We start from the raw sequence: 27,209 nt of genomic DNA, 5'->3' as shown, positions 1-27,209 counted from the left end.
GCCTTGCTTTGCAGATGATGTTTCCACACACTGCTCCAAGACGTGATGCTGAGGCGCAGCTTAACAGATGCCCTCAACTTTGTAAACACAGGTCAGTACAGGGGAAATAGCAACAACACAAAAAGACCAATCAAATATGTTAATTCAGGAGTGTCAAACTCTTAATATGAATACTGCTCATTAGTGTGACAAGTGTCTCTTAACTTGAGTCCTTCTTTTTGGTAGCTGTCAGCATATTGCTGTGCATTTCATAAATAGATTTTCTCCCCAAACTGTTCACACTAGAGAGCAGTTTGGGCAGCAGTCAGATGAATTTCACTGAGAAAATTAAAAAGTGCCTTTTTTACTAGTCACTCAAGGAGTTGTACTCCAAGTAAGAAGCTTTAGTAGCTCTAATCTATTCTACTTCAGACCATCAAATCACTTTGGATCCTGATGGTAGCAAGCCCAGGATCCCTGGATAGCCCCTTGCTTTCATGCACTTAATAAGCAGCAATACTCTAGATGCAGTTACATAGTGACTCATGTTCATGGCAGCTGTGCTCTAAATATTTACTCAATATTGCTCAGTCTGGTGTTGAAATCATATTAGGTTTCATGCTATTGATATTTACCTAAAGATTTCAGTGTTAGCTTATTCATGTTAGCAAGTATACAGGATAAAACAGCACAGACAAGCTCCACTCTGTAAGAATACCAGTACTGTGTAGAATCATTAAAAATTCCTATGTCTGAGATCAAAGCCTATCTAACCTGACTCAGTCACATTTCAAATTGAAACTTAAGACTAAATATATAATCCTATTGCCTGCTATTTGAAAAACCTATTTGTCCCTCTAACATTTTTTATTCCTGGCACCTAACAATATAACATTAAGGTACATGTTGATCACTACCTCAGTGCTCTCTATGGAAATGAATGTGCTTTAAGCCAGGTAGGACACAGTGTCATCCAGCTGGACTCATTAGCACGGCAGCAGTTTCACATTTACCTGTCTGCACAGCACCCCAGGAAAGGTAGCATGTGTCTGGCAGTTCAGAGCACAGCTTGTGCTTGTCTGTGGCTGACAATGTAGACATGCCCTGAAAAGCCAGGACACCTTTCAAGTTGCAGCTGAAATGGGAGGCAGCAGAGAGGCAATGGCAGCTTTGTTGTACCAAGGTCAAGGAGCCAGGTAATTCCAGATGAAATCTCTTGATCCATTGCAGGTAGTCTCTGTGGCCTCAGAAAAATACCTATTAGCACCTGAACCACATAGTCCTGGAGGTCTGACTTTATGTAGAATTTAATTGCCTGAGTATAGAAGTGCTGAGGTTGTTTCATTCCTCCTTGTCATGACCACCCAAGGTAAAGAAAGTCAGAAGGAGACTTAATAATATATATATTTAAATCTTTATATTTAAATCCTCTTTTTTCTTAAATTCGCTGAAAATCATTGCTTAGTAAATGGGCTCCAGATGAACCTCTAGCATACAGCGAGCAATGAGCTGATCAGTCACAGTAATGCCATCACTGACATAGTTGGTGGGAATACCATCTCCTGCACCAAGACACAGTTCTGTCCTCTGCAGGACAGAAAAGAACTAAACTGAAATGAGCTTCCATGCTTTTTTTTTTTTTTTTTTTTTTTTGTGTGTGTGTGTGTGTGTGTGTGGAAGGGCTTCTAACCAATAAGTTTTATTTCCTAGGATACACTAAGCCTAAGAACTGCAAGGCGATGGAAAAAAACAAAAAAGAAAAAAAGAAAAAAAAAGGAAAAGGAAAAAGAGGGAAAAAAAAAAAATGAAAAGGAAAGGGAAAAAAAAAAAAAAGAAAAAAGGAAAAGGAAAAGTCACTATTAGATCTCAGCCATGAATGGAAACAAAGATTTTGGATATTTTTAGGAAAGCGTTGATCTCATTCAGATCTCCAGGTTTTGTTCCCCAAATCCAGACATGGGAAGAGATTACAAGTATATGTTTGGCTGAGATGTTCTTGTATCTACAACCACTGCACTGGCTGCTAGGAAGACAATTATAAGAGCTTAACACTTCTTTTAACCTCCATAGGAATAACAGGCTCTATCTCAAACCACAAACTGCACAGAACATCTAGTCTTGCTGGATTTCCTAGTAGCATCTCTTTGTTGATCACGTGGTCTTTGGAGATTTTACTTCTGTTTTAACTCTGGGATCTGTTGTAGAAGCAGTGCATCAACAGCTACAAGTCATTGATAGTGACAGCAGAAAAAAAGGCAGGGAAACCTCCAGTTTCAGGAAAACACTTCATAATAGGCAGTAAGGCTTTGCTGAGGGAGTCAATACCAAATTGCCTAGACACTAAAAAAAAAAAAAAAGAGGCTTCAGACAAACCTTGTTATTCAGGGAAAGTGAAAATCTGTAATTTTAGTATATTTTTGAGTGTTTTTTTGGTCTCTCTAGGAAGCCTTCTGAAGTGACAGCTGCACAACTAGCTGGCATTCTGCCCACCATATCCTGCTTGCTGTGTTAAACCACATCACACCTTCCAATAGAAAATACAATACTAAGTGATGCTGCTGAGTGCATAATGGTGCTTTTGCTCTTTGCAGCCCATGTAAATGTGGACACTACAGAAAGAATGGCCATTTCCTAATAAAAGAGTTGAATGGGTTTTTGTCTTTTCCATCAGTCCAAGGTTGCATTTTATGAAGGCATATATATTCCATCTTTGACCTCAATAAAAGCAAGGAGATTATTGTATTAAATAAATGAATAAATAAATAAATAAATAGTTTTCCAGGCCTTTTATCAGAAACAAAAGAAAAAGAAAAAGAAGAAAAGAAAAAGAACAAACAACCAACCAAACAAAAGTTGGTGAAGGATGTGCCCAAAGTATGCAATCAACAAACATTAAAGCAATAAAATATTGACCCTAATTTTTCCTTTTATCTATTCCCTCCCAGTTCCAACTTCTGAAGCAATAATAGTAGCTAAAAATCAATGGCTTCCTAATGAGAGTAGCCCACACTACAACCACAATAATTATCTTCTGAAAAATCAATAGGGAAGGAAATGTGAAAACAGTTTGATATAAGGTGCTACTTCCTCTATTTTTTTTATATTTATATGCAAGTTTACCCTCCCCCCACACTTCCCCCATCTCAGAAACAGAGAAGTTGTCTCCATCTTGGAAAATAATCACATAATTAAGATGTATGAGATATGCCTGCTCAATGACATGTGAAATAAAAATATAATGAAGGAAACAATGCAAGCATGTATAAAGGGAGACTTCTTACCCTTAGCAATAGGATTTGCTGCCATGAACAATATTCTTAATGAAAAAATAGTCTTTCATAGTAATAATGCTGTATACAATGTTGTTCACAACAGATGTGGGATACAGTGGCTAAGCAGGTATCCAAATACTAGGACAACTTTGCTGCATGCCGTGCTATTCACAATAGACTCCAAATTTCATGGTTTAGGAGGAATCAAAATACAGAAATGATTTTGCTCTGAAAAATTTAGGAAATCACATCCCAAACTTCCTCCTGCACTGAATGTTTATTTGTGGGCTGGGCCATCGCTGGAGCATAATCCAATAGAAGTGGAATGAATGCGGAATTTCAACCTAGTTCCACAGATACAGAACACTCTCAATGACCTTAAGGTCTGTGTAAAACAGAGAAGATTTGAGCTTGTTTCAGTGTGTCACAAACCAGTTCAGGAACTGAATATTTCCACTTTTGTGTTGAAGGATAAAAGTAGTGAATGCCGCTTTTTCCATACTCATGGACTTTTACTTGACTACTCTCAAAAAATAAGTTTATTTTTTAATTTGAGGTTGAGAGCATGAAAAACTGCAATGAACTCCCATGTTAAGATATGGTGGTTTTTAACAAGCTGAGCCTGTGAAATGCAGGAAATTTTATTTACAAACTACCAGACTTGATGTGAAAACTCCTGCAATAAGCAAAGAAATATTTACAACAGGCTATATAAACAATGCTGGTTATGATGTTGTCTGAAACTAGCTCAAATTAGCCCCCTTTAACTTTGCTAAACATAGGAAGGAATGTCATTGGAAAGAAATAAGTAAACTGAGATTTCTATCTGGATAGGATAATGATGGGGGATTAGACCTCATCTACAGCCAAGAGAAGTAGGGCAGACATCCATTCAGATGAAATGAATGCCCTCCCACTGTTACCACTCACACTCTACTATAGCATCAAGATGTTTCTGGCTTTAAATGGAATGTCAAATATAATTTGGCTCTGGATACAGAAGATATATGATTGCCCTTGGAGAAAGTTGATAACTCAGCGTACTCTGTGTCAAATGTGTATCTACCTGATAGCTCACTCCATAAAAATCAGCCTGCTTTCCCTCAACTATATGAAATAGTCAGGCTCCAAACAGACCTGCCTACAATTTACACAAATGAGTCCATTTTAAAAGAAAACCCTCATATCAGAAAGGGGGGGGGGGGGGAAGGGAAGGGAAGGGGGGAGGGATATGCTTATTGAAAGTTGGCTCCAAGTTAAATTTCCAAATAGCACTACTGCACATTACATTAGCATTCAGAGATGGGAAGGCTGTTACCCTATCCACAGCAGATAGCTCAGCATCAGATGAGGTATTATGTTAAATGACACATTTGGATTTCTTCAACACTTCATTTGGAAACTTTTATTTGGAAGCCTGGTGTATTTTCAGAGTTTTAACTAACTGAAACCCAAGCAGGGCAGAAAACACAGAGGAGATACTTATGATTATTGATAGCTTCAATGCTCCTTCTGTCTACTGCACTGAAATTTTGAGTTGAGAGAACAGATGGATTATCTGAACATGTCTGTACAATTTCTGATAGAGATGAACTTATAAAATCAGTGGCTTTACTTGTTTATTTTTTGTTTCTTAGCTTATTCCCCCCCCCCCCCCTTTAAGGTATATTAGCAATATAATTGTCTTGATTTGTACTTTTTCTTTAAACATTCTCTATTTTGCTGTGAGTCTACATTTGCTGAATTCATATTGCGCTGGAAAAGATATATTACCTCTTCTACATTTCTACCTATGGGTGCCGCCATAACTCTGAAAACATTATTTCAAACTGAATATTTTGTATTTTGATGTTCTTACAATCTCTTATGCATGCCATCCTCAGGACTGAAATGCATCATTTCCTGCTCCACTATTAGCATGTAAAATACCCCAGAACAAAAGTTCAACACTTTGCATATTGACACTTAGATTTTTGAGAAAACACAATGGTAAAACGTAAAGAATAATAGATACTGTGCAGAAGGACATTAATAATTAGGCAATATAGTTGTCACTCTCAGAATAGACAAATATCTCATACAACCAAATAAAAGCTCGTAACCTAAGCTGGCTTACCTTTTAAGAGATAAAATTACATATGTGATATCTAAACAAAATGGATAATAAAATAAGGTTTGTTCATCTGTCTAAAAATTCTCATTTTTCTTAACTAATTTAGTGACACTTGTGCTTTAGCCAGAAATTGATTCAAATGCAACTGAAGTTTATCCTCATTTTCTTCTCTTTTTGGAACAGAGTAGGAATTTGGAACCTCTTTGTCATTTCCATTTCAGAAGACTGAGAGAACTTCAACACATCTCCATACGGGAAAAGATTATCATTTTTATTCTTATTTCAGATTTGTAAATAGTCATTGTTAATGTGTGTTACCGCATATCACTTCTACTTCACTTCATCCACTCTACCCCAGCCAGTATTTCTCATTGTTTCCTATGCTTTCTGTGGTCTTTCACATCCTTAGCTCTCCATTCCACCACTCTTCTTGTTCCCATATCCATTCAAGCACCACAGAAAAAGATTTGCTTCTTGTTCTCGAGGAAGTTGATGATGTTTCTCTTCTCAAATTTCAATTTTTTAGGCTACTCACACTGCCTCATTCACTCATGCTGTTCTTCAAAGCAAGAGCTCTCAGAAGATGGAGAGCTTCCAGCAGGAGCTTTCAATCCATGTTTGATAGATACATCTATTTGGATGGGCAGTTTTATCTCAAAACAACTCAGGATGATTCAAGATACACAGAAGGGCCAGAAGTAAGAAATAAACTTTCATAACTATGATGCATTATGCCAAATTTGACCTGGAAGGGACCTCAAGGATCATGAAACTTCAACCCCCCTGCCTGGCAGGGCCACCAGACTTCCACGTTTACTAGTTCAGGTTGCCCAGGGCCCCATCCAACATGGACTTGAACACTTCCAGGGACGGGGCATCATGTAACATATTTCATTAAATACTAGTACCAATACAGAGAAAAACAATAATAACAAGTCAGTTCTGTAGGAGAGCAATTGCAGTCTGTACCCTTAAAATCTTTAGCAAATCATCAGAGAAAAAAAGAAAAAAAAAAAAGGAAAAAAAGAAAAGAAAAAAGAAAAAAAAAAAAAGAAGAAAAAAAAACCAAAAAACAGATGGTCTTGCAGTATGACCAGAAGGTTAACAAAGCTAGGCCTTTTCCAATGAGTTATAAGATTATTGTTACTTTTCTCACTAGATCAATATTGATTATATGTTCCAATTTCACTCAGATATTGAACTTGTCTTATTGGGCAAACAGCTGCAGCTTCTATTCAGTATCTCATAGCAAATATTATTTCAATTATTTTGAACTAACACTTTACAAGTATGACTGCTGCACTCACAACATATTGCTTTTTTTATTTTTTTATTTTTTTCATCATGAGATACAGGTATAGAACTATGTAGCTGGTTCAAACACAAACAGATATACTAATTTTATTCAAGTCTTTCTGCCTTTCTTCCCATGCTAATACGCTGAACAACATTTCTATTCATGTGAACTGCATAGCACTTGGTCCATTGTGTGAGGTACGCTGTTGTCACTGAATGAGAAAACATGATGCCTCTATTATCTTCACAGAAGTTAGGAAGAGTATATGGTTGTCACTTGAACAACAACAATAATAACAAAGAATAACCTTTAAAATTAAATGGTTAACTCAACACAAAATTCAGAATCAGAATCAAAGAATCACATGGGTAAGAAGGGACCTCAAGAGATCGTCTAGTCCAACTCTCCTGCAAAAGAAGATACCCTACAATAGGTCAGGTCTTGAATATCTTCATAGAAGGAGATTCCACAACCTATCGGAGCAACGTGTTCCAGTGCTCTGCCATGCTCTGTGGTAAACCAAGAAGTTTTTATGCATTTCTTATTTTCATTTTTTAGGCCATTACTCCTTGTTTTATCACTACAGACTACCAAGAAGAAACTGGCCTCATCCACTTACTTCCCACCTCCCATTAGATATTTATATACTTTTATCAGATTCCTTCTCAGTTTTCTTTTCCCCAGGCTAAACAGACTCAGATTGCTCAATCTTTCCTCATAGTGGAAATATTCAAGGCTGTCTATCATCTGTGGTCCTCTGCTGGACTCCTTATAGGAGTCATTCTTGAGCTTGGGAGCCTAGAACCAGATGCAGCATTCTGAATGTGGCCTCATCAGGGCAGAATAGAAGAGGAAGGATAATCTCCCTTGGCCTGCTGGCCACATTCTTTTTAATGCACCCTAGAATAAATTTGGTCTTGTACGAAAGGGCACACTGCTGGCTCATGGTCAACCTGTTGTCCACCAGGACCCCCAGGTACTTTTTCTCAAGAGTTCCAGCAAGCCAACACCCTACTTTCTACTGATGCATACAGTAAATACAAGAATGTCAGATTTGATCAGGAGAAAATGGTAATAAATAAATAAATAAATAAATAGGGAAACAGAGCTTGAGTTTTCTTGTCCTGAATTCTGGTTTTAATATTTTTGTCATCTATGGGAATAGATGAACTCTAAGTGATCCTCAGAACAACTCCTATAATGGCTACAGCAGAAGCAGAAAATTTTGTTATACTGTATAAGAATGTGAAAAATGTGTAATAAATGCTATTCTGACAGAAAGCTAAAATACCTACCAAAAAGATCCCAAATAAAATGAAACAAGTGAATACAGAAATAATCAGCTGGTAGGGGAAACTGTAACTTACTTACAGAAAAATGCTCAACTTGCTTATCTGGTTTTGTAAAATGGAGGATAGACTTAAAGAGATCTCTGCATCCCTACTGATTTCCAGATTTCATGAATTTGTAGAAATGTATGTATAGATGAACAAAACTTTTATATTCAAAGCCACCCACTGAATGCGAGACTCACAAAATTTAACAGATATAAAACCAGAAAAAAGATCCCTGATATTCTTGGTGTGTAACTGAAGACTCACAAACAGGGAACAGACCTATGAGGTGAAGTGTTGGTATAAATTAAACAAAAAGCACATTTGCTCTAGCACTGGTCTCTCAAATTGAAAGTGATGGTATGATTAAATAATTGAACTGTCTCACCTTCTACAGTAAGACAGAATTCCAACAGGAATTATTATTTCAAAATGGATAATAATGCAAATCAAGATCTCTGTCAGGCTAGACAGTATAGACCACAACTTGACTTTTTGCTGCTGTCTGGATGGTAGTGGGATCAAGATCAATGCATTCTTTTAACTTTGCAAAAGTGTCTATTATTTCATGAGGGTTGACCTCTACACCACTAATTTTCTTTACGAGGAAAAGGTTTGACAATTGCTCATGTCAAGCAGTGCAGGAACAAAGTGTCATTAAATATTTCTTCAAACAGTTAATTCTCGGTTTCACTCAGCATATCATTTCAAGCCCAAGAATCAAATCAGACATATTGAAGAATCTCTCAGAGTGCCTGGACATTGTGTATGACATATAGGCAACACCAGTCACAGCATCCTCAGAAGGGTTTCTGTCAAGTACATATCTTCCTTGTCTTCCCCTTTATTGTACATATTTTTTCTTGACTTCCAATGTCTCCAATGAGCCCTGTTATTCTGGTATTCTAGATTTAGTGGGCTGCAGTTACAAAATTTCTCCTTAATTAAATTATTTTTTTCCCAGCCTTATGGGAATTGTGCTCTTTCTCCCAAAGTCTCTCTACTTCTCTCACCTTTAAATTCATCAAAAACACTGTTTATGATAATTCAAGCTTCTCTGTATCAGTGAGCTCTTCTGATGTCATTGCTACAGTTCTTCCTCTGAAATGAATATTTATTTTCTGTTGCTTCAATGACCCATTCCTGAAAAACTATTACTAGCTCTTCTCCCCCCTCAATCTCTTTTTCAGTTCTGAAGCTTGGTGTTCATTCAGACATTTTACTATTATCTTCTTCCCATATTTTGTTTTTTTCTCCCAAAAAAGAATTTCTGGTAGCATTTATTCTAAAAAAGTTGATATTATTATCTTTTTTTCTCATCCATCTCTCACCTGGTGGTTCATGCAGGTGAGGACCTGAACACAATCTCTTGTCAATGCAGATTCTTACAATCACTTTAGCATCCTTGACATTCTCATATCTATCTGTATCTTAGTGTCAAGAGACTGAAGAAAAAAAAGAAAAAAAAAAGAAAAAAAAAAAGAATTAGTAATGTTTTGTTTAAATAAATAAGGTGTATAGAATTTTAACTTCTATTTCCCTTTAACAAATTTATATATTCACAGGACAGTTGAGTATGGTGAAAAAGCAAAACAGCAGATTTTTTCATCTTTTCTGATTACCCATCATACCGAACTTCAATTATATCTTCTCCTGCTGTCCCAGCAATGTAATTAATGCAAAAGTTACCCCGGGAGAAGGAGTGCAGACCTCATGTTCACGCCTTTGCAATTGGATTGGAGATTATATGACTGGAAGAAGAATGTATGAAAAGAGGGATGGGGTGAGGCTACCTTACTGTGCTATCTTCTCCTCAGCGTGTAAATATTTGGGATACACTGTGCATTCCTCTTCTCTGTGATATCTGTGCTACTTCCCTGAGGATACAGCCATTAACATGCCAGCCATGCAGGGTAAAAAAGCAAAAATTTCTTCTGCTTTGGGAGTGCCTTGGCAATGAGTTGACAAGAACAAAAATTTAGCTTATTGGAACAGTGGACTAACATGGCAAATTGTCATCTGTTTTTAAAGAAAAGCCATTTCAACTCCACAGAGGTGGTGATAGTTGACACTGAAATCACCCAGGCAACCACAGTTCTGTGTCTTTCTCATCGCATACACCAATTATTTTGGGGGTCTGACACACCATAGAAATGAGCTTTTAACATTTTGATCAGTATTACTGTTAAACAGAGAATTCTTTATGCTGTGTGTCATCTCTTATAGACACAAAACATTCATTTGTGGCTAGCTGTGATGGTGAATTATTTACTAAAAAAAATAATATAAATAGTAAGTGTTGATTTATTTACCTTGCAGTTCTCTTATGAGTCTATTCTCAGTTTAAATTAAAGAAATAAAAGGTAGCTTGAGAGCCAGAATCAAGTCCTTTCTCTCCAGCATCTCTTCATTTGGTATGGAAACAGATTCCTAAATGTAGGGATTTAGGGAACTAACAGTCTTTGATAATTTTAAATTTTGAAGCTTCATACATACCGCAAATAATTGTACACTAGGGAGCAGTGCAACTCAAAGGGAAAATTTAAGGCTTTTCCTCCACTTGCACCAGGTGGTCATCTGGATGATAACCACTGCAGCCCAAGTTACTGTAGGCACTGAAGACAGCTGGCAAACTAGACCTCAGGGCTGCTTCTGAAACAGCGAAGGTGTAAACTTATGCTATCATTTTATAAAGAAGACAAAAGCAGTTCCCTACAGAGGATAATTTTTGTCATAATGTCTCTAGGAATGATTCTCAGAGGCTAAAATTCGCCTGAGAAATTAAATGTATCAAATGCATCTTGGTTTATGAAACGATAAAAAAGACATTCCAAGTTTCAAAAATATTTTTCTTTAAGATGGTAATGACTTCTCAATCTATTGTTTTTAATAAATTGTTTATTTTTTTTAAATTTATTGTTTTTAATAAATTTATTCTAATCTGCATAAGCTTTTCATGTTTCAGACAGCTAAATCCAGATGTTCCCAGTTCAATTGAGATCTGTTGAATAAAGTCAATGGAACAGGAGATATTCTGCAAGCCAGTCACTGGGGTCAGGCTTTATTTACCTGTATGCAGACTCTGCTGTAATTTAAGAGGCTCTATGAAATATGTGTAGTGAATGGCAGCTAACTACATGGGACCATCTATGAGTAGCAGTTTTAAGTCAGGTAGACAACACTTGAAGACATTTCAGTTAGTTCTGGATGCCAGAAAATCTAAACCCTAAATCTCTATTGACCATTAGTGGAGCTCTGCGTATAGACATATATACATAGCTTTTTTAAATCTTCAGTTAAGTCTGATGATAGATGGTTCATGGAAGTTAAATGAGTGAGATAAAACTAGCTAAATCAGCTGGCTAACACTGCAGAGAACTGTCCTTACTTTCCCGGTTGACAGAATGTGCCTTTTTTTGCTCATCGTCACTTTGCTGGTACACAAAACTGTTGGTGACATTTCATTCCAAAGGACAATTGTCTTTCTGTGCCAGCTTTTCCAAAGGTCTGTGTTTCTAACACTTGCAGTAGAATGAGTTACATTCAGATTTCAGACTGCTTTGCATTTCTGTGCATGTTGATAGAAAGATTAACTTATCTCTGCAATACTGTGATAATAAGAAAATCTATAGATGGCAACAGCAGTAAAATACTTTGTTGGGTTTATTATAGGAAAACATTTCTAGATTATTTTTCTTAAAAATCAGGAATGGGCAGTAAGTAAAATGGCATAGTACTTTCACACTTACCTGGCATCTCACTGTGTTAGTAATGCCTCAGTCATTAAACAGCATTCAGTAGAAAAACAGGTCCTAAGCTATTTCTCCAGCCAGGGCTCGGGAAGACATTTAAAGAAGACAAAGTTAATTGTGCCTTTCAGCTGTATCTGAAATCATAAAAGGTGTTATCTTGTTTGCTTGTATTAGTACAGCAATGAACTGCTAGTTGTTCTTTGAAGAGTCCCGCAGGCATCAGAATCAGCTATCAGCCTATTTAATGGGTTAATGGAAGCTGGCTGTGCTTTGTACTAAAGCAAGCATTAACAAGAGCAACATTTTTGCACATAGTAGCTTATGTACAAAGCAGAAATGGAATAGCTGGGTATATCAGTTTTCTGTGGACTTCTTAACACATGGTAATGTTATTTTCTATTGGAAAAATAAGCCAAGGCTATGTTCATATTTGTTTCAGTGGAATAAACTCTAAAAGTATTACAATATCCCCAACTAATATTAAAAAAAAAATAATAATCAGAAGAAAATAAAAATCAAAAACAAATGGGGGAAAAAAACAACAAAACAAAACATTAAAAAAAAAAAAAAAAGTTAAGATAATTCCCCTGTATTTATGGTACAGTGGGGCTTCTTGATGGGTTATCACAGTGATAACAATGATACCAACTACACTGGAAACTGTCTTTATATAAAAATCTAATCCATTAGTAAACAACACTGATAAGCACTGTTAACCTACTGAGTCAAATGATAGCATTCTTTATTCAACAGTAACTTATTTTGAATTAAACCTGCATCAGCAGCTGTTTCCTCTGAGATCCTATTTACGGCTCAGGCTTCTGTCTTTGCTTTGAAACTGTATATTTTTTTGCCTTTAATTTTTGACTTTCAGTCCATTTTTATTTATTTATTTATTTTATTTTTAAAGACAAAACTCCCAAGTTACTTCATTAACCGTGAACTACGGGCATTTAAAAGTGACCTTGAATATCACTGATATTCAAGATAAAACCGTGAATGCTGGCAGCAAACTATTTACACAGATAACAGTTCAGAGCTTCAGTCTTCTTATAAAGAAGCTTTACTCACACAGGTATTCTTACAGATGTCAATATAATGAACCACCTATTTTAAGGGTTACTGAATCATCAATGAAAAGGTATTCATTTGGATAATAGAAACACAAATATTTGTAACTTTAGGGCTCTATTTATTTTATTTTATTTTATTTATTTATTTTTATTTTTTTATATTTTATTTTATTTTATTCTGGATAGAAATAAAATAGCAAAAGGCCTTGCAGAAATTAACAGACATATAATTAAATTCTTAGACTTCCCCATAATGCCAGCTGAACCAGGGACAAAGTTCAAACTTATCTTAAAATATAAATATAATTTCAGTCAGTGGAGTGAATTGACAGTTTCTACCAAATGGGGATCTGAACTATTCTAAGAGATAGTCAATTTCCTTCACGCTAATAGATGTTGTCTTTTGGACCCACTTGCAAAGAAGTTTATTGTAATTGAGAATCTTGTTCCGAAGATTCAACCCCAAGTAGAACAGCTATCGTATCTGCTTTTTCATTTTATATTCAGGTAAAGAGCACAAACATCATCTGGGAGTTCCTTACATCAAACACACAGTATAAAATATTAAGCCATCTTTTATTTGTGATTAAGTTGACAGAATTTAATGCATAGATTCCACTGTGATAAAATTGGAAGGAAGGAAGCCTACTCATCAAAAGGCAATACAGAGCATGAAGGATGAATTCTGTCTGAGTGGCGTGGAAAAGAAAACTCCCAATAGCTTCAGAAAAGGTAGAATTTCACCCTGGAGTGTTATTAAGGAGTGAGAGAAAAGAGATGGAAAACATGCTATAACTTATGAGACAGGGGTGTGCCCCACAGGTGACTTCTGTTCTCCTTCACATTCTGTGCTTTTGTGATTCACACAGTGAAATCTCTGATGACTCAAGATATTAATTTTAGAGCTGGTTTTAGACACAGTCACAAGCTGATAGTACATAAGAAGACAAGACTGCTAATACTCAAATACTGAGTGTAGCATGTGGGAACCATGCTTTTACACATACAAAGTTATAAAGAGATATAATTTTTCAAGGAATCAACATGCCCATCAAGTCAAGAACATGCATATTCTACCTTTTTCACTCCCTTCCAAGGACCTATTTACCACTTGAACTGTTATAACTATTAACCTTCTTTCTCACACTCTCCTAGAGTTTTCTTCACATTTAAATATTTCTGACTACTGATCTTCCTCTCGGTTTAATCACATTAACAAATAGTTGATCAAGTCTAAGCTTGACATTTTTACAAACATGCTTTCTTGTGAAACTTCCTCCCACTGTCTTAGTGTAATTCCACCTCTTATTAAAACTGCTGGTCACGTTGGCAGTGATAGACCGCCTCCTGCCAGTGGGTAACAGCCTGTATCCTGGTTATCACAGAAACACAACTCCAGGAATAGCCATTTCCCCTGAATTTATCAAACCTTCTAAAAATTATGAAGCATGCATCCCATTAAATCTTCAAGATTTCAGCAACTGACACTTGAGAAGTCATTAGCGCCTGTTCTATATTGAAAGTAGAAGGATGCTGGATGGTTAATAAGCTATCACTTTAAACATGTTGAAGATATTTAAGCAGCAGTTAATGGAGTGCTTGCTCTTCTGACAGTCAGATGGTGAACTATGTGGCTTAATACCATCTTACCAGTGCCTCTGGAATGTGCATTACTTGTCAGTGAAAAAACCATATTATAATGACATATTAAACGCAGAAAATCATTACTTCCATTAATATTGATTTCTATGTGCACTCAATATCAGCATGTAACCCTACGAACTATCAAATCTATTGCAACATTCTGATACAAGTTTAAAAAAAATGCAATTATTAAAATCATCATATTTTCTTGACAATTCTGCTTTACTGCCAAGACTTGTTAGCATCATCTTTATATTTTACACATTAAATTGTTCCCCAGCAGTTTAGGTATCCAGTATTGTAATGATGTTCATGGGTATTTTTTTTCCATTCTTTCATCACTCTTAAAGAAATACAGTTTTCAACTCATATCATTTAAAACTATGAGCTTATAGTATAAAACATATATTTTCATATACGTTACACATGTATATGAAAACAAAAGTAGTTCTTGGGCCTTTTTAAGAGACTTAGTGCTTGCTTGTAATATCTTTCTTCCAGGTTGGTGCTATCTGAATTCAATCAGTGTTCTATTATTCATTACTATTTTCTTTGATCCTGAAACTCGCACTCTTTCCTCCCAGATCTTTAATGACATGGAAGTGCTTATGAAGCAAAGGTGTGGCATTTAATTCCCCCATGTGGAAAAAATTGCACCTGGTGATGTTCATTGACTCTTGCTGAACAGTTGTGGAGACTAAACAGTGGATGTGAGTGCAGTGAGGCAGTGAGTGGGACACTTCAGCAGTGACAACAGCAACAGTGAGTCACCTCTGCTGGTACAGATTTTTACAAACAGGCACTTGTTCATTGCTGACAAGAATGCATAGCTCGTGGTTAAGATTATGTGGGAAAATAGTATTTAGTAGCCGAGAATTTCCTCAATCAAGCTGTGTTATTGTGCTCTCTGTATCTGTCATCATTTACATGGAAATAAATGAGACATTATTTTCAGAGCAACCTACATATATGTGGCCCAAGACAATTCCTCTTCACTCATTGAAGTCCAGAATAGCCAAAAGGTTGGACACACAGGGACTAAATGGTTAATTAGTATGACAGCTTGTACTTTCTCTAATACATTCTAGCACAGAAGTCCACAGTTATCTTCAGTATGTCTTGAGGAGAAAAACATATACATATATGTTTACATATATATGTGTGTGTGTGTATTACATATTATAATTCATTTTTTTAAGTTTGGATTAATGGAAAAATTATTAGCAACATAGATGTAAATAAATTCAGTTTTTAAATTTGAAGACTAAGATTTCGTCCTTAATTTCATAGGGATATTTTCCTGCCTGCTGTTTCGAGTTTATGCCTATTTGAATTCTCTGACGGCAGTCCTAAAACACAGAAATTTTACTAGGGCTTCTTAAAGCAATAAATCATATATATATATATATATTTTAAAAAGGCAAGCTTGGAAGTATAATTAAATAATTATTCAAAGAATCTATCAGAAACCCACAGAGTGTTTGCTTATCAGTTCTCTTGAATTAAGGAGAGTTTTATTACTGATTGCAATGAAATCACCCTGCCATTAGAGAGCTATTTTGAAATTATTCAATTTAAGAAAAGTATTTCACAACTATGATACACAATAAATCACAAAAGTTACACCCTGGGGCTAAATACCAGCAAAATTTTTTGGCAATTAACAAAATAAATATTGCAAATCTCTTCAACTTTGATATGTCTCTACTTAAAAAATGAACAAAAACTGACTATGGCCATATAGCATGAGCAGTGTTTATGACACTTAAACTGTGCTTGCCGCCTGAGGCTACCTGTCAGTTGAGCTGACATCTTGCAATTTCCTAAGCTGTCAGTGCAATCCTTAGGTAGCTTGCTCTGGGGGCTTTTTGAAGAACTGCCTAAGATTCTGGAAGCTTGATATTACTCTCTGTATGCCTGCACCCACTGCTGGGCACTTTTTTTTTCCAACAGCAAGGCTGTCTGTCAGTGCTTCAAACACAGCTTCCTAGACTTGATAGACTTCATTCACTGTTTGGGTTGGTAGGTTGGTTCTTTTAGCTTTGACTTCCATTGGATATTTCTATCTGTTTCATAGAGGTTTGCAGAGGGTAAGAAGGGGAAACCAAAATAATTAATTAAAAAATTAGAACATCTTTTTAATTAATGTGCTTGCATTGATTCGTTTGTTCATTTGTTTCTGTCAGAATACTCTTTTTTCAGCATATGCCTTGTAAAACAAGTTTTTTTGTTTTTTTTTTTTCTTGCAGCCTTATTATTATTTACACTTGTGAATACTGTGTTCTGCTCTATCCTCAGACATGTTGATTATTATTCTAAATAGCACTTCATTTTTTCTGCTCTCTTCGTAGTTAATAGTCTTGTAAATAGCTAATAGTCTTGTAAATGAAGACAAATTTTACTATGTTGGGTTTTTTTTTTTGGATTTTTTTTTTCCTTTTCGCCAAAGGGACTCACGAATGCGTTAATCTGTGAGCAACAGCGCACCTCCAATATGGTGCAGTGTATGCTTATATTTGAACAAAAGACTTTGAGAATCACTGATGCATGGGAAGCTCAGAGCCTAAATCCCTGACTGACTAGGAAGAGAGGAAGAAGAACTACAAAAACAACACAAGACCTGGGTATCTTTTCTATTTCTTGGCAAATGCAGACATTAAAAGTCTGTAGGAAGTCAGGAAACAGAGAGGAATGCAGAGAAATGTTAACAGTCCTATACCTCACATGTGGTCAGGCTGACAAACAATAAGAAGCTGCTTTGTCCCCAAAAATGTGATGGGATAGGAGAGTCTGTGGGAACATCAGCAGTTCTCAGTGGTGATTTTCTCAATACTCAGAACTGGTAGAAACTTAGGTGTTCAGTAAAAGAATGAAAATGGAGATTTTACTAAGGTTTAACTTACCATAAGAAATAGAATTTCAAAAGTTACATCCCCATTTCCCTGCCCTTCTTATGTGTGCAGAAATAAGGTTTAACAGCTTCAGCACTGTCTTACAGTACTATGAGTAGACTTGGTGAATGCAACTCATATCCAGCTAGCTCAAATGTGTCTACTCAGAGAACGTAACAAATGTGACTTTTTTCCCCAATGACACAAGAAGATCAATTCTTCACCATTTTGATTCACACAGCGCTGAAGATTACTACTTATGATGAATTTTATACTGAAATTTCTGTACATTGTAGTCAAAATTTGAAGAGACTGATATTTACAAAAGGAGAATTATGAGTGTTTCCAAGACTTTCTAATGAATGCCAACCATTAAATACCGTAGCTTCAAAATGGTACATGGCTGATATCTTTTACAGGGCTGGGCTCTGTGTACTTGAGGCTGAGGGATAAATGTAATAAGTAACGTTGTAAAAAGTAATAAGACTGCAGCTTAACTTTTTGCATATACTTGAATGAAGATGTACCTCAGTGAGGACACTTTTTTTTTCCTGACAGTGCATTCTGAAACTCAGGAACTACAGCTGACTTTCAAGACTCCAGAAATCACCATTTTCTGGAAAACATAAGATGCTGCTAACCTGAGTTATTCAAGCTAAGATGCACTGAAATATCAGAGCATGGGCTTTCATCACATCTCTACATCTTTGCGCAAGTTATTTCTGTTCTCCTTCAGCTGCTCTATCAGCAGACATGCTCATCATCAGATTTGTTTTTCTCAAGTTTCCTAGTTACTATTCTACAAATGCAAGTGATCCAGTACGGGAACAACCCTTATGACATTTCACTCCAATCATAACTGTTAACTTGTGCTGTCTGTTCCCAGTTTGGAACAGATGTGAGTCTGGACCTCTATATCTATCAGCACAGACACCAAGCTGAAACCGTAGACTTAATTAATAATTCACCAGGCTGTATCTGGAAAATGGGGAATAAACTCTTCTTTTACCAAGAAAAATTGCAAGGCAGTATGAAGAAACTCACGGTATGGCCAACTGTGAAATGCTTAAACTGTAGGATAAAGCACTATGTAACGCAGAGGTCTGCTGAGCCTAGTCTTCCAGAAAGTCAGCTACACAGATGTAAAATCACTGAAGGATGTTCAGTCTGCAGGATGCTTAGCCTTGTTCCTGACACCCTCCACTGAATTTAATAAATACCATCCTTTATATATTTCTCAAAGAACAAAATAATATCTGAATAGCAGAGTCCATTATCACTCCATATGGTGAAGCAAGATGGACAGGATCCAGAACGCAGAGCAGACACTTTGCTTTGTTCTCTTCCACGAGCAGCAACAAAGAAAAACGGAGGGGAAAAAATCTGAACAGAAGAGTAAGGTAATTTGTCAGGAAGTAGACAAAAGAGATGTTAATCAGGCCTGTGTTATTAACCGGCTTTCAATACTGAAGTCTTCATTTTAATACAACTTCCAAGTGCTAAATAATGCTTACTTTGCTGCCTGGCCAATGCAAGTCATGGCAGTATAACAGTTTCCTTCCTGCTTGGTAAAGAAAAGTGTTGTGATGGCAAATCTAGACTGTCGTCTCTGCTACAATTTAAGATATGGATTTTTATTGCATAAAACTTCCACTACATGTATCACTCTCAATTTATTTATTTATTTATTTATTTTTTTAAGGAGTGATGGGCTTGCACAGTGAGCTTGCCAATGAAAATCTAATGAAGTCACAGACAGTGAACATTTTAATTTCTAAACAAGATCAAGAATCAGATATCATTGCATGACCTGGATTGGATGGCTGCTTAAAGATCATCTACTTCCAACTCCTCTTCCACTGGAGGCATTGCAAACTTCTAAATCATGCAGTTGCTAAGGCTGCCCAGGGCCCCATCCAACCTGGCCTTGAGCACCTCCAGGAGATGTCATCCACAGCTTCTCTGGGAAAAATCATCTAGAGAATCAGAGAATCTCACTAAACACTTTTCTCAGTGAGCCTTTTCTTTGGGACTGTTTCTTTTCCTATATCATTTAAACCAATAGGTAGTAGTTGCATTGACACATGCAACAAACAAATAAATAAATAAATAAGCATATATATAAAGATATATATAAAGATATATATACATAAATACATATCTCCTTACTGAAGTGTGCCAAAACTTCACAAGCAGTCAGAAGCAAAAAAGTTGTTATACTGAAAATCAGAGAAGATTTTCTAGATATCTGCTGGAGTACTGAAAGAGAAGCACACGTGTCTGATAGAGATTCTACTATGATTAACTTTTTCAAGGTGCAAAAAGAACAGAAATGTTACCTAGTACACAGCTTGAACTTCCATGTCACTGGCAGCAGATACTGATCTGCATTGAGGTTCCAGGATAGTATCCCTATTCCAGAACTTTGCTTTTGTTTACCTGGCTGGGAACTTTATGCTGTTGTTAGTAGTTGTTTTATTTAAATGAAAACATTAGAAAGTTAGAATTAGATAACTGTAACATATCCACAAATCTGATTCCAGTGAATAAAAAACTTGATGCTTCTTGGTCCAGATTCCCATGCTGTGCTGAAAAAGGCTTTGTCCTCTCATTTCAATATGTGAAAAATTAAGTATCACTTTCTATCAGCATTAATGTTAATTATTTTTTATAAGTTGATGTCCAAAGGTTTTGTAAGTCTTTGTGCATACCACTATTATCATGTTTCGGATGACTCAAGAGAGACCAGTCACGCGTGTGTCTCATGTCATAATTTCTACAGAAAATGCATCCAGCACAGCCAACCGTCATGGGTGTACAGATTTAACTGCATGATTGGATCTAAACTAATCTCCCTAATCTCCTTACTAAGCTCCTCAGCATCCTCTAAGGCACTCACCATGTAATCCAGACTCAACCAGTCCTATGGTGTAGCACGCTGCGATCGACTGAGATTTTCATGTATTCATGAGTCTTACCTGTTGAACCTGAGCATAAAGGGGGGTAAAGAAAAACTATATAATCCACAAATAACATTCCCAGTGTTCAGGGAAATGCTGGCCCTTTAATGATACTGCAGCTGGAACAAATGATTGCTCACGCATAACGTACATATTGAAGTTGTCATAGAAACGCACTTAGCAACAAAGAATCCTTGACCTTTTCCCCATCTGTTTTGAATCTTCACACAGGCACATTAATACCTATATATTGATTTCCCCACTACAACTCCTTCCCCCTCCCTATTTTTTTTTTTCCCATTTTCTTTTTTTCTTTCTTTCCCAAGAGGGAAATGTCACATTTTGCGTGGCTCCCAGACACCAGCAGAAGCCCTCCAGCCCTTCTGCTGATGTGCTGCACGGATGCACTGATGCGGTGTTGCCTCACACCTGCTCGGAGTTGAGCACCTGAAAAAAAGACAACTGCAAATTAAGGCAAACAACCAGCAACTCCACTTCAACTGGTAAACTTGGAAAACAATTTGTTTCTATCTGAGGGGAGCTAGGGAGGCTCAGAGCTTTGTGGTTTTTGACATAATCTTCCAGCGAATGTGCACAGTCATAGTCTGTAATTAAATCAGAATAACCCCCTTAAAAGAGATGCAGATCATCCTGGAAGTAAGACTGTGTTATCAGCATCCAAAGTGTATATACCAACAACAGTGTGAGACGGAAACCACCCTGCTACAAACAGCATGGCTAATTACCAAAAAATACAGAAATGGACAAAATTAATCCAGACTCTGAGTAATGTTGAAATCATTGCACACTGGAAAGACATGGAGCTTGTAGATACAGCTTGGTAGATCAAATCATATTAGCCATCAGATTTGCATTTGGTTTGATTTTAGTATACTTTTTTTTTTTTTTCCCAGCTGTTATGACCCCAGGTTTACTATTTGAGATAAACAGAATAAACTTAATTCAATTGTAGGGTTAAAAAATAAAAATAAAAATAAAAATTAAAAAAAAAAAAAAAGGAGAAGATAAGTACACGTTTTTTACAAACCATTTCAATCATTTTAAAAAGATTCAGGCTTCAGGGTTCTTTTTCTTAACTTTACTTCAGGTCTCTCAAGTGGATGTTTTTTAATAGCAGTCTGTTCTCCCACTCCTGAAGTATTTTATAGATGGGGAGAAAAAAAAGTACATACACATACACACACACTGCCTGAATATCTGCAACAGAAATGTTTTTGAAGCTCTCGGTGTTTCTAATGGAAAATTATAAAATATGCAATTTTCCAACTAAAATGAATTTTTGAAAGAATTTCACGTGGCTCTTTCCACACATATGTTTTCTGAATTAGGCTAGAAAAAGGATTTCAATTGAATGTCTTTCATACACATAACAGCCCTCAGTTTGTGCTGAGACACAGGCAGCTTTACCAGAGCTTCTGATCAGGACTGACATTCAACACATCTTCTGGAACATCACATGTTAATACTAGATTTTATCTGAAAATCATACTAGAGGAGTAGTGTGTGCTTATCATCATTTCAAAGATCAGTTAAGGTGTATCTCCTGGATCACTAGTTGCCTGCATTGTGCATGCAAGGTACCAGTGGTGGAAGCTTCTGCCTTGGTTAGAGAGATGAACACTGTGGCTATGAATCATTCTCCATTTTGTCTGCTCTAACTATTCCAAAGAGAAATAAAGGAAACATGCTGCTGTGCAAACCTGGCATGTCATCAAGGGAACGAAATAAAGCAGCCTTCTCAGGACTCGGGTATCCTGAACACTAACTTTAAAGTTGCTTGTCTGCAGTATAGCAGACATAAAAATAAAAATAAAAATAAAAATAAAAATAAAAATAAAAATAAAAATAAAAATAAACAAAACAGACAGTAAAGAGAAAAAAAGTGTCAAAGAGTCAAAGATGGCAACACAAAATGTAACTGGTCAGGAAGGAGGACCAAGTGGCGTTAAGTCAAAATCTTATATACATAAGTTTCCCTGGAAGTAATGCCTCCTGTCTATTTCCATGGAAACAACAACAGATACAAAGAGCACAATAATAGTGACTGATAGACTACACACTCGGTTAAAGAACACTATTTTTCAGTGCAGTCTATCTTCTGTCAGCCTTGAAATTTGAAAAGCAATACATCCAGAGTACGTAGTGGGTGTGGTAGGCCTATCCAGCCAAGACTGGCAAAGTGCTCCACAGTCTTCAAACAGGAATAAGGCCTGGTTTAGAGTGTTACAAGAAAGAGGGTCCCATAGTTTATATTTGTAGGCTATTGTAGGATGCATGTGTGGTGGTGTTCATATAAACTGTCTACTTTTTTTCTGTCTGAAAAAAAAGGGGATCAGAGGAAAGAACTGTGGGGCTGTGTAGAGAAGATTTTCAGAGCTGTAGATTGCTGGTATTTATAGGAGATGGACCATGTTCAGCATGTTTGAAATGCTCTTCTTTTTAAGTGGAGAATTCAGGACTGTAGTTTAGATTCTCCCTTAAAATTACTCACAGCTTTGAATTTGTAATCGGTACCTAGATATTTATATAGAGAAATTCTCTCTGAAGAAAGTGAAGATCTCAATCAGAATGTCTTGAATAGTGTTTGTTTTGCATAGAACTACCTTCATGTCCATTTCTTTTGGCAATACAAGTTGGAGCCCTCTGAAACAGATAATTTCTCAAAATCATTATGAAGAAGGTACAGTGTAAACCTTCATCCTTGGTGGAGAATTGTCTGCTGTTGTTCTTGGAAATGTGAATGAGAGTAAGATATGTGTAAATTTTCAGAAGAACAAAACAAAACAAAAACAAAAACAAAAGTGTTAAGGGACACAATTCATCCAGACTGAAATATTTGTAATGGGAAATGTGATTTTTCTGGTATGAAATAGTGCTCAGTTTGGTTATATTAATGAGTTCAAGTCAGTTCTCCAGACATTATTTATGTGGCCAGGATGCTGTCCAGTGTGCTGAGATAAACGGAGAGCATGCAAAAACATCTACCAGGAGTTGTGGTGGTGGAACACCTCATGCAGCTCATACATCATGTCACCCTCCTGAACAGGCAGTTCCTCCAGACAGTTCTCATGAAGTTGGGATTTCTCCAAATGAAAGTAGCTGCTGTTCATAGCAGTTCAGTGTCCAGTCTTCAGTGCAACAGGCACAGGTCGTTGTACCCAGCCTTACATCAAAAGAGATTTGAGTTGAATTGTCCAAGTCCCTTTGTGGAGCTTGAACTAGACATTTACATGATATTACATGGATTTTAGCAATTCTTCAGGTCTGGAGCATTTTTAACTTGCTGTATTTAAGATGTTGACATAAAAGACAGACAAAGCAATTCCAGATACTTCTGCTGATAGAAATTAAATAGAAACCCTCAGCATAAAAATCATTGAGCAGCATCTTGGTTTTGGAATGGTTATATTTTAAACACCATTAAACTTGACAGAAATCACAGTGCAAATTCTCACATAAACCTTTCAGTAAGCTTCAAATGCAGAGGCAAATAGTTCTTCAGGATGTGTGGGACAGACATAACAGCATGGTTTCAGAGAGGCTGTCTCACAGTTAATAAAGCCATTCAGCCTGAAAGACATCATTTTTCAAGTAGCAGTTCTCCCTTGTAATTTCTTTATTAAAAAGCAGGGAGGGGACTACAACAGAGAAATTAACTAAGCCTGGGGGAAAAAACAACAACAACAAAAACCTATAACACCTCTGTCTTAGGCTCAGCAAGAAAACAGCTGCATATAGCATCAGACTAACAGAGAAGGCTGAACTGATTTCCTGTCCTATACAGAGAAGTAGCTTATTTGTCTGGGTATGGTGCTCTTAATTTTACACCTTTGAGCGCTGCTGACATTGCAAGCCACAGGAAAATAGAAAAAAGATTAAAAATCTTCCAATAATCTACAGGGGTTCTTCCCAACTCTTATGACTCTGTGATTCTGTGAAATTTCAGAAAGGGAACCACTGTGGCAAACATTTCTAAGCAAACTCTTACTTTCCCAAGCAACAGAGAAAATGTGCTTTATTGTAAAGACTGCTCCTGTAATTTGCCCTCCTGCGTGGATTCTGCTGAGTACTTCAGTTTGAGGTTGAGGACTTACTGGGCACAGAATGAAGCTTCTACCATCCCATTCCCAGAGAACCATTTTGCCATGGCTCCATACCTAGCCAAGATGTCTTATTTAGAGCACACCCATACAAATCTCAGTCAGAACCAGAAGTTGGTATGGACAGAGAACAGGCCGCAGCAAACAAATTCGGGGATTGGTCAAAAAAGTGATTTTCACACTTCAGTTTCTCTGGCTCCAGTCCTTCCTCTAGATGCCTTAAGAGCAAACAGTTCAGTGTGCTTCATTTTCACTGATTATCAAAGCTTCTTGAGCTCCTTCACTTGTTATTCCTCTGATCCTCTCCTGATCTGTGCTTATTATTATCATTTGTCTTTAATCAAATAACCTGACAATTTTCTTCCTACTGCAGATGAGGTTTGTTCAGAAGGTAATGGCTCTTATTCTATTACACTAGTGACGTGAATTTGACATCAAGGAAAATGTTCAAGATACAGACCTCAGTAGGTAAAATGATGTGTATTGTATTTTGGGATAGGAAAGACGGGAACCTTATGCATTTGGTGGAAAGTGGACATACCATCGCATCTGACTACTTCAATGTGACAATAAGTTGAAGGTCCGAACTTCCAGAGTCAGGCAAGAGAAGAAGAGAGCATTTCTCTTGCAACACAGAATCAGAAAATCACAGAATCACAAAAGTTGGAAAAAAACTACAAGATTATCCAGTCCAACCATCCACCAACCACCAATAGTTCTCACTAGACCAAGTTCTTCAACACAACGTCCAAATGTTCGTTGAACATCTCCAGGGTTGGTGACTCCACCACCTCCCTGGCAGCCCATTCCACTGCCTGATCTCTCTTTCAGAGAAGTAGTACCTCCTAACATCCAGCCTGAACTTCCCCTGGCGCAGCTTAAAGCCATTCCTTCTAGTCCTATCACCAGTTATATGAGAGAAGAGGCCGACCCCCAGCTCACTACAACCTGCCTTCAGGTTTATAGAGAGCAATAAGGCCTCCCCTGAGCCTCCTCTTCTCCAGACTGAACAATCCCAGTTCCCTCAGCCACTCCTCATAAGGTCTGTACTGCAGACCCCTCACCAGTTTAGTTGTCCTTCTTTGAACATGCTCCAGGGCCTCAGTGTCTTTCTTACAGTGAGGTGCCCAAAACTGAACACAGTACTTGAGGTGCAGCCTCACCAGAGCTGAGTACAGGGGGACAATCACTTCCTATTCCTGCTGGCAATGCTGTTTCTGATGCAAGCCAGGATGCCATTGGCCTTCTTGTCCACCTGGGCACACTGCTGGTTCATGTTCAGCCAAGCATCAGTCAATACTCCCCAATCCATTTCCTCTACATGGTTTTCCAGCCACTCTGCCCCAGGCCTGTATAATGCCTGGGGTTGTGGCCAAAGTGCAGGACACAGCATTTGGTCTTGCTGAACCTCATCCCATTGGCTTCAGCCCAGCTCTCCAGCATGTCCAGATCCCTCTCTAGGGCCTCGCTACCCCCAGGCAGATTAACAATTCCAGCCAATTTGGTGTCATCTGCAAACTTACTGAGGGTGCACTCAATGCCCTCATCCAGGTCATCAATAAAAATACTGAAGATAAAAATACCAGGTCAGAGTGGAGTACCCTGAGGATAACTAATCTGATCTTTAAAGACAGACATAAAGAAGGCATTCAGAACCTCTGCCTTTTCCTAATCCTCAGTGGTCACATTCTCAGCGTCATCTGATAAAGAGTGGAGACTCTCCTTAGTCCTCCTCATACTGTTCATGTATTCATAAAAGAGTTTCTTGTTACTTTTTACCCCAGCAGCCAGGTTGAGTTCCAGCTGGGCTTTTGCCTTTATGATTTTCTCTCTACACATCTTAAAAACTTCACTGTACTCTTTCTGAGTTGCCCTTCCCTCCTTCCACAGGACGTAGATTCTCTTTTCGTCTCAGAGACTCAAGAATAGCTCCCTATTCATCCAGGCCGGTCTTCTTCCCTGCTGGCACCTTTTGCAGCTCACGTGGACAGCCTGCTCCTGCAACTTTAGTACTTCCTTCTTGAAGAGCAACCAGCTGTCTTGAACCCCACTACTCTCTAAAACCAAGCCCCAGTCTGAACAAAACCATAGCACCAGGTCCCACATCAATTTGCAGACCGTGGAGCATATTGCTGATCACATCTATTCTATAGTCCAGGTTTGACACCTTCTGAATTCCATCTTTCCAGATCAGTGAAAGTATGACTGTATGGGCAACATTTTCTCAGCCATGACACCATCATAGCATCTGTGAACTGTGTCACCTCTGCTGTTGCAGCTTCATGGCATGCAGCTCTTGTTCACTGCTAGCAAAAATGCATAAACAATGGTGGTGACAATGAAAAAGTGTTTTGCAGCTAAGAATTTGCTCAGTCAAACAGTGCTATAGTGCTTTTTTGTATCTGTTGCAGTTTCCATGGAAATAAATAGGAGACATTACCTTCAGAGCAACCTACTTACTTGGAAAGAGAGTGCAGTGGAAAGAAAGTATTTGTAGCATGGGCAGTGAGTTCAGTCTCTGCACAGCTGAAAGCAAGCTAGTGTTCAGACAGGAGTGACTCATATCTCCTGTCTGCTACCCTGGTCACTATTCAACTGCTCAGCCTATCAACTCTGAACTCTCTGTGGAGTAGAGTTACCTTGGAGCAATAACCGTTATATCATTCACCAAGATTCAGTCCAGATTGGAATAGGGAAAGATAATTTATTCGTTTGAAACTGCAGTATCAAATAATTGCATTTAAAATATTTGCCATGGTCCTCAAGGCATGAA

General features: G+C 37.4%; 1 long non-coding RNA gene across 1 annotated transcript; it reads right to left on the bottom strand.

The window, feature by feature from the left end:
* Window positions 1–6,677: 6,677 nt before the first annotated feature.
* On the bottom strand, window positions 6,678–20,437 carry LOC107305727 (uncharacterized). Its single transcript, XR_001551877.3, has 4 exons — window positions 20,255–20,437; window positions 11,745–11,830; window positions 9,327–9,440; window positions 6,678–6,872 (listed from the first exon to the last, which is right to left on the bottom strand). It is a non-coding gene; the product is annotated as an uncharacterized LOC107305727 (long non-coding RNA).
* Between the last annotated feature and the right edge of the window lie 6,772 nt (window positions 20,438–27,209).

This window comes from Coturnix japonica, chromosome Z, assembly GCF_054131305.1.
Source record: "Coturnix japonica strain WE chromosome Z, WE-NBRP24, whole genome shotgun sequence".
NCBI lineage: Eukaryota > Metazoa > Chordata > Aves > Galliformes > Phasianidae > Coturnix > Coturnix japonica.
Note: the sequence above shows the minus strand (reverse complement) of the source record. Positions and strands in the feature narration are given on the sequence as shown.